This window comes from Oncorhynchus masou, unplaced genomic scaffold (assembly GCF_036934945.1).
Source record: "Oncorhynchus masou masou isolate Uvic2021 unplaced genomic scaffold, UVic_Omas_1.1 unplaced_scaffold_8324, whole genome shotgun sequence".
NCBI lineage: Eukaryota > Metazoa > Chordata > Actinopteri > Salmoniformes > Salmonidae > Oncorhynchus > Oncorhynchus masou.
Window position 1 is genome coordinate 3,161 of NW_027014785.1, and position 9,629 is coordinate 12,789.

At 42.5% G+C, this 9,629-nt stretch overlaps 1 long non-coding RNA gene across 1 annotated transcript; it reads right to left on the reverse strand.

Moving 5' to 3' along the window:
- Positions 1-238: 238 nt before the first annotated feature.
- On the reverse strand, positions 239-9,623 carry LOC135537743 (uncharacterized). Its single transcript, XR_010455265.1, has 2 exons — positions 2,423-9,623; positions 239-2,177 (listed from the first exon to the last, which is right to left on the reverse strand). It is a non-coding gene; the product is annotated as an uncharacterized LOC135537743 (long non-coding RNA).
- Between the last annotated feature and the right edge of the window lie 6 nt (positions 9,624-9,629).

A 9,629-nucleotide genomic window follows, 5' to 3' on the forward strand; every position in this document is an offset into this window, starting at 1 on the left:
TGCCTATTTTGCAGGTTTTCCTACTTACAAAACATAATTTGTATCATAGGTACACTTCAACTGTGTGAGACGGAATCTAAAACAAAAATCACATTGTATGATTTTTAAGTAATTAATTTGCATTTTTGTTAAAGGAATTTGATTCCTATATGTTTATTAACCAATTCAGTTAAAACACTCTGCCCATTCCTAAGAATTTGTAAGACACTTATTTGCATAAAATGGACAGAGGCAAGTCTGAAAATCAATCAATAGCGTTTATTCTCGAGAGTACAGATCATGGTACAATTTACAACAGGTTATAAACTAAAAATGACATCATAGGTTTTAAATTGGCCTTCCTCCACTCCGATACAATGACAGTATAGTTCACAAGCCTTCCCACATCGTCCACCACCTGTTAGATAATTTACTACTAGCCCAAGGTCTCTCCTCTCCCTGTGTGGAGATAAGATGTCCTGTAAGGAACACAGCATTCTAGCCAGTCTGACGATAACTTCATTCGTTTCTACCAAGGAACAGACAGTCTTTGTTCTAATTCTTGATTATAATTACACACATTATATTCAGTACTATGATTACAATAAGATTACATTTACATTTAAGTCATTTGGCAGACGCTCTTATCCAGAGCGACTTACAAATTGGTGAATTCACCTTATGACATCCAGTGGAACAGCCACTTTACAATAGTGCATCTAAATCATTTAAGGGGGGTGAGAAGGATTACTTTATCCTATCCTAGGTATTCCTTAAAGAGGTGGGGTTTCAGGTGTCTCCGGAAGGTGGTGATTGACTCCGCTGTCCTGGCGTCGTGAGGGAGTTTGTTCCACCATTGGGGGGCCAGAGCAGCGAACAGTTTTGACTGGGCTGAGCGGGAACTGTACTTCCTCAGTGGTAGGGAGGCGAGCAGGCCAGAGGTGGATGAACGCAGTGCCCTTGTTTGGGTGTAGGGCCTGATCAGAGCCTGGAGCCTGATCAGAGCCTGGAGATTCATACATCCATACAGTAACATAGAAGTATTCTGTTTAGTCATAGTTCTGATTGAAATGTATACATAATTTAATCATTATTCATAAAAATACCATAAAACATTTATTGCATGACATAAGTATTTGATCACCTACAAACCAGTAAGAATTCAGGCTCTCACAGACCTGTTAGTTTTTCTTTAAGAAGCCTTCTTGTTCTCCACTCATTACCTTTATTAACTGCACCTATTTGAACTCATTACCTGTATAAATTCTAGCTAATGTTCAGTAGTTGACACATACATATATATCATGTGTGTATATATATCTATATGCAGTTAATACAGGTAATGAGTGGAGAACAGGAGGGCTTCTTAAAGAAAAACTAACAGGTCTGTGAGAGCCGGAATTCTTACTGGTTGGTAGGTGATCAAATACGTATGTCATGCAATAAAATGTGAATAAATTACTTAAAAATCATACATTGTGATTTTCTGGATTTTTGTTTTAAGATTCCGTCTCTCACAGTTGAAGTGTACCTATGATAAAAATGACAGACCTCTACATGCTTTGTAAGTAGGAAAACCTGCAAAATCGACAGTGTATCAAATACTTGTTCTCCCCACTGTATGTAAAATTGTTCACACATTTTTATATCATCAGCTATACCATAACATATCTGGGTCAAAGCAATGCCCAAAAGGTTTAGAAGACCATGGATTTTGAATTATTTACTTAGTGTTATCAATATCGATATTTGTCACAGAAACTTCCATCCCCTCAACTTTCTCTGGGCCAAAGTAATGAGCACCATAGAATGATATCGGATTTATTTAATTCCTGACTGATAGTTTAAATTAAACAGTGGAATCATCTGCAGAGTAGGGCATGAAGGCATCCATCTTGACAAATCGACCTTCCTCATCCAGAAAGTGGGTAAGGTCAAAGGTGTGTGAGCTCTCCCATTCGCTCTGTCTTGTAGGACAAATGTCAGTAGAGGAAACAAGCGTCCCCTTCTTGATGAAGTGGAAGATGATGCCTGGAAGGTGATGTCTCTGCTAGTGGTGTGAAGGATGGCCATGGGTAAAATGTTGGCTAGTCTCTGGGTCTCAAGGATCACTGTATCAGTGTAGGGCAGGTTCTTCCTGTCCTCTACCAAGGGCTGACAACTTCCTATGACGCTACTGATCTCCTCCTGGACCCGGTCTGTAAAATAAAGGAAGAGCCAAAATGACTACCTTCAGAGAACATTTACCCTGTACCGTATATGGATTTTCTCGATTGCTTGAACACTTTTCTCGAACCAGGATTCCCCATTCCAAAACAGTTTTTGCTTGGGTAAAACACAGGTGGGAAATTTGCCAATGTTAACAGGAAGAACATTTGTCTTTCATTACTTTAATCAACTGCACTGTCTGTGTGTGGCTGTCTGTGTGCACATTGATACTTACCCAGTATAAGGGGGTTCTTGGTCATTAGCATCAAAACCCAGCGTAGGGTTGTCCCTGTGGTGTCAGTAACAGCAGAAAACAGAATAAATTAGGTTGTTGTCATGTAAATGTTTGTTGCCTGATTCCTTATACTACATACATACAATTACAATGCATTTTAAATCAAATCAAAGCCAATTTATTTATTTATATAGCCTTTCGTACATCAGCTGATATCTCAGTGCTGTACAGAAACCCAGCCTAAAACCCCAAACAGCAAGCAATGCAGGTGTAGAAGCACGTTGGCTAGGAAAACCTCCCTAGAAAGGCCAAAACCTAGGAAGAAACCTAGAGAGGAGCCAGGCTATGTGGGGTGGCCAGTCCTCTTCTGGCTGTGCTGGGTGGAGGTTATAACAGAACATGGCCAAGATGTTCAAATGTTCATAAATGACCAGCATGGTTGAATAATAATAAGGAAGAACAGTTGAAACTGGAGCAGCAGCACGGCCAGGTGGACTGGGGACAGCAAGGAGTCATGTCAGGTAGTCCCGGGGCATGGTCCTAGGGCACAGGTCCTCCGAGAGAGAGAAAGAAAGAGAGAAAGAAAGAGAGAATTAGAGAGAGCACATGTGGGGTGGCCAGTCCTCTTCTGGCTGTGCCGGGTGGAGATTATAACAGAACATGGCCAAGATGTTTAAATGTTCATAAATGACCAGCATGGTCGAATAATAATAAGGCAGAACAGTTGAAACTGGAGCAGCAGCACGGCCAGGTGGACTGGAGACAGCAAGGAGTCATCATGTCAGGTAGTCCTGGGGCATGGTCCTGGGGCTCAGGTCTTCCGAGAGAGAGAAAGAAAGAGATAAAGAGAGAATTAGAGAACGCACACAGGACACCGAATAGGACAGGAGAAGTACTCCAGATATAACAAACTGACCCTAGTCCCCCGACACATAAACTACTGCAGCATAAATACTGGAGGCTGAGACAGGAGGGGTCAGGAGACACTGTGGACCCATCCGAGGACACCCCCGGACAGGGCCAAACAGGAAGGATAGAACCTCACCCATTTTGCCAAAGCACAGCCCCCACACCACTAGAGGGATATCTTCAACCACCAACTTACCATCCTGAGACAAGGCTGAGTATAGCCCACAAAGATCTCCGCCATGGCACAACCCAAGGGGTGGCGCCAACCCAGACAGGATGACCACATCAGTGAATCAACCCACTCAGGTGATGCACCCCTTCCAGGGACGGAATGAGAGAGCCCCAGTAAGCCAGTGACTCAGCCCCTCTAATAGGGTTAGAGGCAGAGAATCCCAGTGGAAAGAGGGGAACCGGCCAGGCAGAGACAGCAAGGGCGGTTTGTTGCTCCAGAGCCTTTCCGTTCACCTTCCCACTCCTGGGACAGACTACACTCAATCATATGACCCACTGAAGAGATGAGTCTTCAGTATAGACTTAAAGGTTGAGACCGAGTTTGCGTCTCTGACATGGGTAGGCAGACCGTTCCATAAAAATGGAGCTCTATAGGAGAAAGCCCTGCCTCCAGCCGTTTGCTTAGAAATTCTAGGGACAATTAGGAGGCCTGCGTCTTGTGACCGTAGCGTACGTGTAGGTATGTACAGCAGGACCAAATCAGAGAGATAGGTAGGAGCAAGCCCATGTAATGCTTTGTAGGTAAGCAGTAAAACCTTGAAATCAGCCCTTGCTTTGACAGGAAGCCAGTGTAGGGAGGCTAGCACTGGAGTAATATGATACTTTTTTTTGGTTCTAGTCATGATTCTAGCAGCCGTGTTTAGCACTAACTGAAGTTTATTTAGTGCTTTATCCGGGTAGCCGGAAAGTAGAGCATTGCAGTAGTCTAACCTAGAAGCGACAAAAGCATGGATTATTTTTTCTAATTACAGAGATCATACGTTTCCTGTAGTTCTTGACCAGGTTTGCACACAATGCAGCAGGGATTTTGGCCCATTCCTCCATACAAACCTTCTCCAGATCCTTCAGGTTTTGGGGCTGTTGCTGGGAAATATGGACTTTCAGCTCCCTTCAAAGATTATGTATTGGGTTCAGGTCTGGAGACTGGCTCGGCCACTCCAGGACCTTGAGATGCTTCTTATGGAGCCACTCCTTCGTTGCCCTGGCTGTGTGATTTGGGTCGTTGTCATGCTGGAAGACCCAGCCACGACCAATCTTCAATGCTCTTACTGAGGGAAGGAGGTTGTTGGCCAAGATCTCGCGTACATGGCCCCATCCATCCTCCCCTCAATACGGTGCAGTCGTCCTGTCCCCTTTGCAGAAAAGCATCCCCAAAGAATGATGTTTCCACCTCCATGCTTCACGGTTGGGATGGTGTCCTTGGGGTTGTACTCATCCTTCTTCTTCCTCCAAACACGGCGAGTGGAGTTTAGACCAAAGAGCTCTATTTTTGTCTCATCAGACCACATGACCTTCTCCCATTCCTCCTCTGGATCATCCAGATGGTCATTGGCAAACTTCAGACGGGCCTGGACATGCGCTGGCTTGAGCAGGGGGACCTTGCGTGCGCTGCAGGATTTTAATCCATGACGGCGTAGTGTGTTACTAATGGTTTTCTTTGAGACTGTGGTCCCAGCTCTCTTCCGGTCATTGACCAGGTCCTGCCGTGTAGTTCTGGGCTGATCCCTCACCTTCCTCATGATCATTGCATGGAGCCCCAGACCGAGGGTGATTGACCGTCATCTTGAACTACTTCCATTTTCTAATAATTGCGCCAACAGTTGTCACCAAGCTGCTTGCCTATTGTCCTGTAGCCCATCCCAGCCTTGTGCAGGTCTTCAATTGTATCCCTGATGTCCTTACACAGCTCTCTGGTCTTGGCCATTGTCGAGAGGTTGGAGTCTGTGTGATTGAGTGTGTGGACAGGTGTCTTTTATACAGGTAACGAGTTCAAACAGGTGCAGTTAATACAGGTAATGAGTGGAGAACAGGAAGGCTTCGTAAAGAAAAACTAACAGGTCTGTGAGAGCCGGAAGTCTTACTGGTTGGTAGGTGATCAAATACTTATGTCGTGCAATAAAATGCAAATTATTTACTTAAAAATCATACAATGTGATTTTCTGGATTTTTGTTATAGATTCCGTCTCTCACAGTTGAAGTGTACCTATGATAAAAATGACAGACCTCTACATGCTTTGTAAGTAGGAAAACCTGCAAAATCGCTAGTGTATCAATCAAATACTTGTTCTCCCCACTGTATGCTCTCTCTCATTCTCTTTCTCTCTTTCTTTCTCTCTCTCGGAGGACCTGAGCCCTAACCATGCCTCAGGACTACCTGGCATGATGACTCCTTGTTGTCCCCAGTCCACCTGGCCGTGCTGCTGCTCCAGTTTCAACTGTTCTGCCTGCGGCTATGGAACCCTGACCTGTTCACCGAACGTGCTACCTGTCTCAGACCTGCTGTTTTCAACTCTCTAGAGACAGCAGGAGCGGTAAAGCTACTCTCAATGATCGGATATGAAAAGCCAACTGACATTTACTCTTGAGTTGCTGTCTTGTTGCACCCACGAAAACTACTGTGATTATTATTATTTGACACTGCTGGTCATTTATGAACATTTCAACATCTTGGCCATGTTCTGTTATAATTTCCACCCGACACAGCGAGAAGAGGACTGGCCACCCCCCATAGCCTGGTTTCTCTCTAGGTTTCTTCCTAAGTTTTGGCCTTTCTAGGGAGTTTTTCCTAGCCACTGTGCTTCTACACCTGCATTGCTTGCTGTTTGGGGTTTTAGATTGAGTTTCTGTACAGCACTTTGAAATATCAGCTGATGTAAGAAGGGCTATATAAATACATTTGATTTGGTTTGTATCCTGCCAGGATGACCACTTTTGTGGGTCCAAAGTGAACTGTAAAGATGGAGCCATATTTATTGGATAGCTGGAGGGATAAAGCATACAGATAAAGTCTACCTATAGATACTGGTGCACCGGATAGCCCGCAGAATAAAAATGACAGTAAATTGAACTCTTGTTGAAGAAAATGTAACTCTGCCACAGATAACATTTGGTATCAGTCTAAAGAGAGTAAAACCTACTCTGGCAACAGAGTCTTTAGTTTCAGAGTTGAATATGTTCAATTTATTGTTGATATTTAACTCTGCGTCATTGCATTTCACTCTACACTATTAATTGAAAATATCTCTGTTACTTTGTTGTTCAGTATTCTAAAGTTTATTATTTAGAGTAATGTTGACTCATATGATCACAACGGTTAATTCAACTTCTATTTTGGCAAACTTAACACTATTATGGGGTCTATATGGTCCCATTTGAGTTGTAAAATCTAATTTACGTATTTCTTAATGTGTTGTATTATGGTGGCTTGGTTGTGACATCCAATCTCTATTGGTGTCCATTTATTAAGATAAATAATTTCCAGCAATTTTACATTTCCCACAATTTACATTCAGAATGCAAGTCAGCCTTCTCAGTAAAGGTTGCAATAAATCCAATCATTGACAGATTAGATTATTTTAGGGAAATGTATGTTACATATCATTGTGTAGCAAAGATTTTTTTTAAACAATCAATGTATAGTACCAGTCAAAGGTTTGGGCACACCTACTCATTCAAGGTCTTTTTCTTACTATGTGTAGACATCAAAACTATAAAATAACACATATGGAATCATGTAGTAACCAAAAAAGTGTCAACTCTTTGGGCTAGGGGGCAGTATTTTCACATCCGGATGAAAAGCGTGCACAAAGTAAACTGCCTGTTACAGGCCCGGAAGCTAGGATATGCATATAATTGGTAGATTTGGATAGAAAAGACTAAAGTTTCTAAAACTGTTAAAATAATATCTGTGAGTATAACAGAACTGCTATGGCAGGTGAAACCCAGAGGACAAACCATCAAAAAATATATAGAATTTCAGCCTACCACTGTTTCCAATGGCTTTCATGTTTATTATGAGGCGAAGTCCTCCCAGATTGCAGTTCCTAGGGCTTCCACTAGAAAAATGAGCTCGAAGTTGTAGTTTTTCTAAGTGGCTCCCATTTTGGCTGTACTCTTTCCATGCTCGTGGATGAAGCTCGTTCTTTGTTATTTATCTCCGGTAATGAACATACTATTCTCCGTCTTAAATTTTATCATTTATTTACGTATTAGGGTACCTTAGGTTTGATTATAAACGTTGTTTGACTTGTTTGGATAAGTTTATTGGTAACGTTTGCAATTCATTTTGTATGCGTTTTGAAGGAGGGAAACCGGTGGATTATTGACTGAAGCGCGCCAGCTAAACTGAGTTTTTATGGATATAAAGAAGGACTTTATCGAACAAAATTACAATTTTTGATGTAACTGGGACCTTTTGGAGTGCCAACAGAAGAAGATCTTCAAAGGTAAGGCATTTATTATATCGTTATTTCTGACTTTCATGGCGCACCTGCCTGGATGAAAAATGTTTTTCAAGGGGCCTCCCGAGTGGCGCAGTGGCTAAGGGCATTGTACTGCAGTGCCAGCTGTGCCACCAGAGACCCTGGGTTCACGCCCAGGCTCTGTCGTAACCAGCCGCGACCGAGAGGCCCGTGGGGCAACACACAATTGGCCTAGCGTCGTCTGGGTTAGGGAGGGGTTGGCCGGCAGGGATATCCCTGTCTCATCGCCCACCAGCGACTCCCATGGCGGGCCAGGAGCAGTGCGTGCCAACCAAGGTTGCCAGGTGCACAGTGTCTCCTCCGACACATTGGTGCTGCTGGCTTCCGGGTTGGACGCGCGCTGTGTTAAGAAGCATACCACAAAATTGGGGAGAAAAAGGGGTAAAATTCACACACAAAAAATGTTTTTTTTTCATGCTTTTGTGTGCGGGGCACTGTCCTCAGATAATCGCATGGTGTGCTTTCGCCATAAAGCCTTTTTTAAATTTGACACAGCGGCTGGATTAAAAATAAAATAAAGTTAAGCTTTATTTTGATGTATAACACTTGTATTTTCATGAATGTTAAATATTTATATTTCTGTAATTTGAATTTCGCGCTCTGCAATTTCACCAGATGTTGTCGAGGTGGGTCGCGAGCGGCTCGCCTGCGCTTGAAAGGTTAACTTTTTAGGGGAGAGGAGAGGCACATGGAAGAGATCAATCTTTTCAGGGATAGGGGGCTTCATTTTTACTTTGGATGAATTGCGTGCCCATAGTGAACTGCCTCCTACTCTGTCCCAGATGCTAATATAGGCATAGCATTATTACTATTGGATAGAAAACACTCTGAAGTTTCTAAAACTGTTTGAATTATGTCTGTGAATATAACAGAACTCATAGGGCAGGCAAACTTCCAAACAGGAAGTGGAAAATTCTGGGGCTGGTTGATTTTCAACTCATCGCCTATTCACATCCCAGTAAGATATGGATCTTTTCGCACTCCTTAGGCCTTCCACTAGATGTCAACAGTCAGTAGTACGTGGAATGAAGCCTCTAGTGTGATGTGGGCACGGATGGCAGCTATTTGAGTCAGTGGTCTGGCAGAATGCCAATTCCTGGTCATGCCTATTACTTATGATATCGCCATGCGTTCCATTACTCTGTAGACAAAAACGAATGCTCCGGTTGGAACGTTATTGGATATATATGATAATAACATCCTGAAGATTGATTCTCTACTTAGTTTGACCAGTTTATCCGACCTGGAATATAACTTTTTGTCCGAGTTTGCCTGGACCAGCGCCAGCTTTTGGACATGTGAACTAAACGTGCTAGCAAAAGTAGCTAATTGGACACTAGTAATGGACATTATCGAACAAAACAATGATGTATTGCAGAACTAGGATTCCTGGCACTGCATTCTGATGAAAGATCATCAAAGGTAAGGGAATATTTATGATGTAATTTCGTATTTCTGTTGACTCCAACATGCGGAGAAATATTGTTACTTCTGAGCGCCGTCTCAGATTATTGCATGGTAAGCTTTTTTCGTAATTTAAAAAAAAAAATCTGACACAGCGGTTGCATTAAGAACAAGTGTATCATTTAATTATATGTAAAATATGTATCTTTCATCAAAGTTTATGATGAGTATTTCTGTTATTTGACTTTCTCTTATTTAGCTCTCTGTAATTACTTCGGATATTTTGGAGGCATTTCTGAACATGGCGCCAATGTAAACCGAGATTTGTGGATATAAATATGCATATTATCGAACAAAACATAAATGTATTGTGTAACATGATGTCCTATGACTGTCACGTT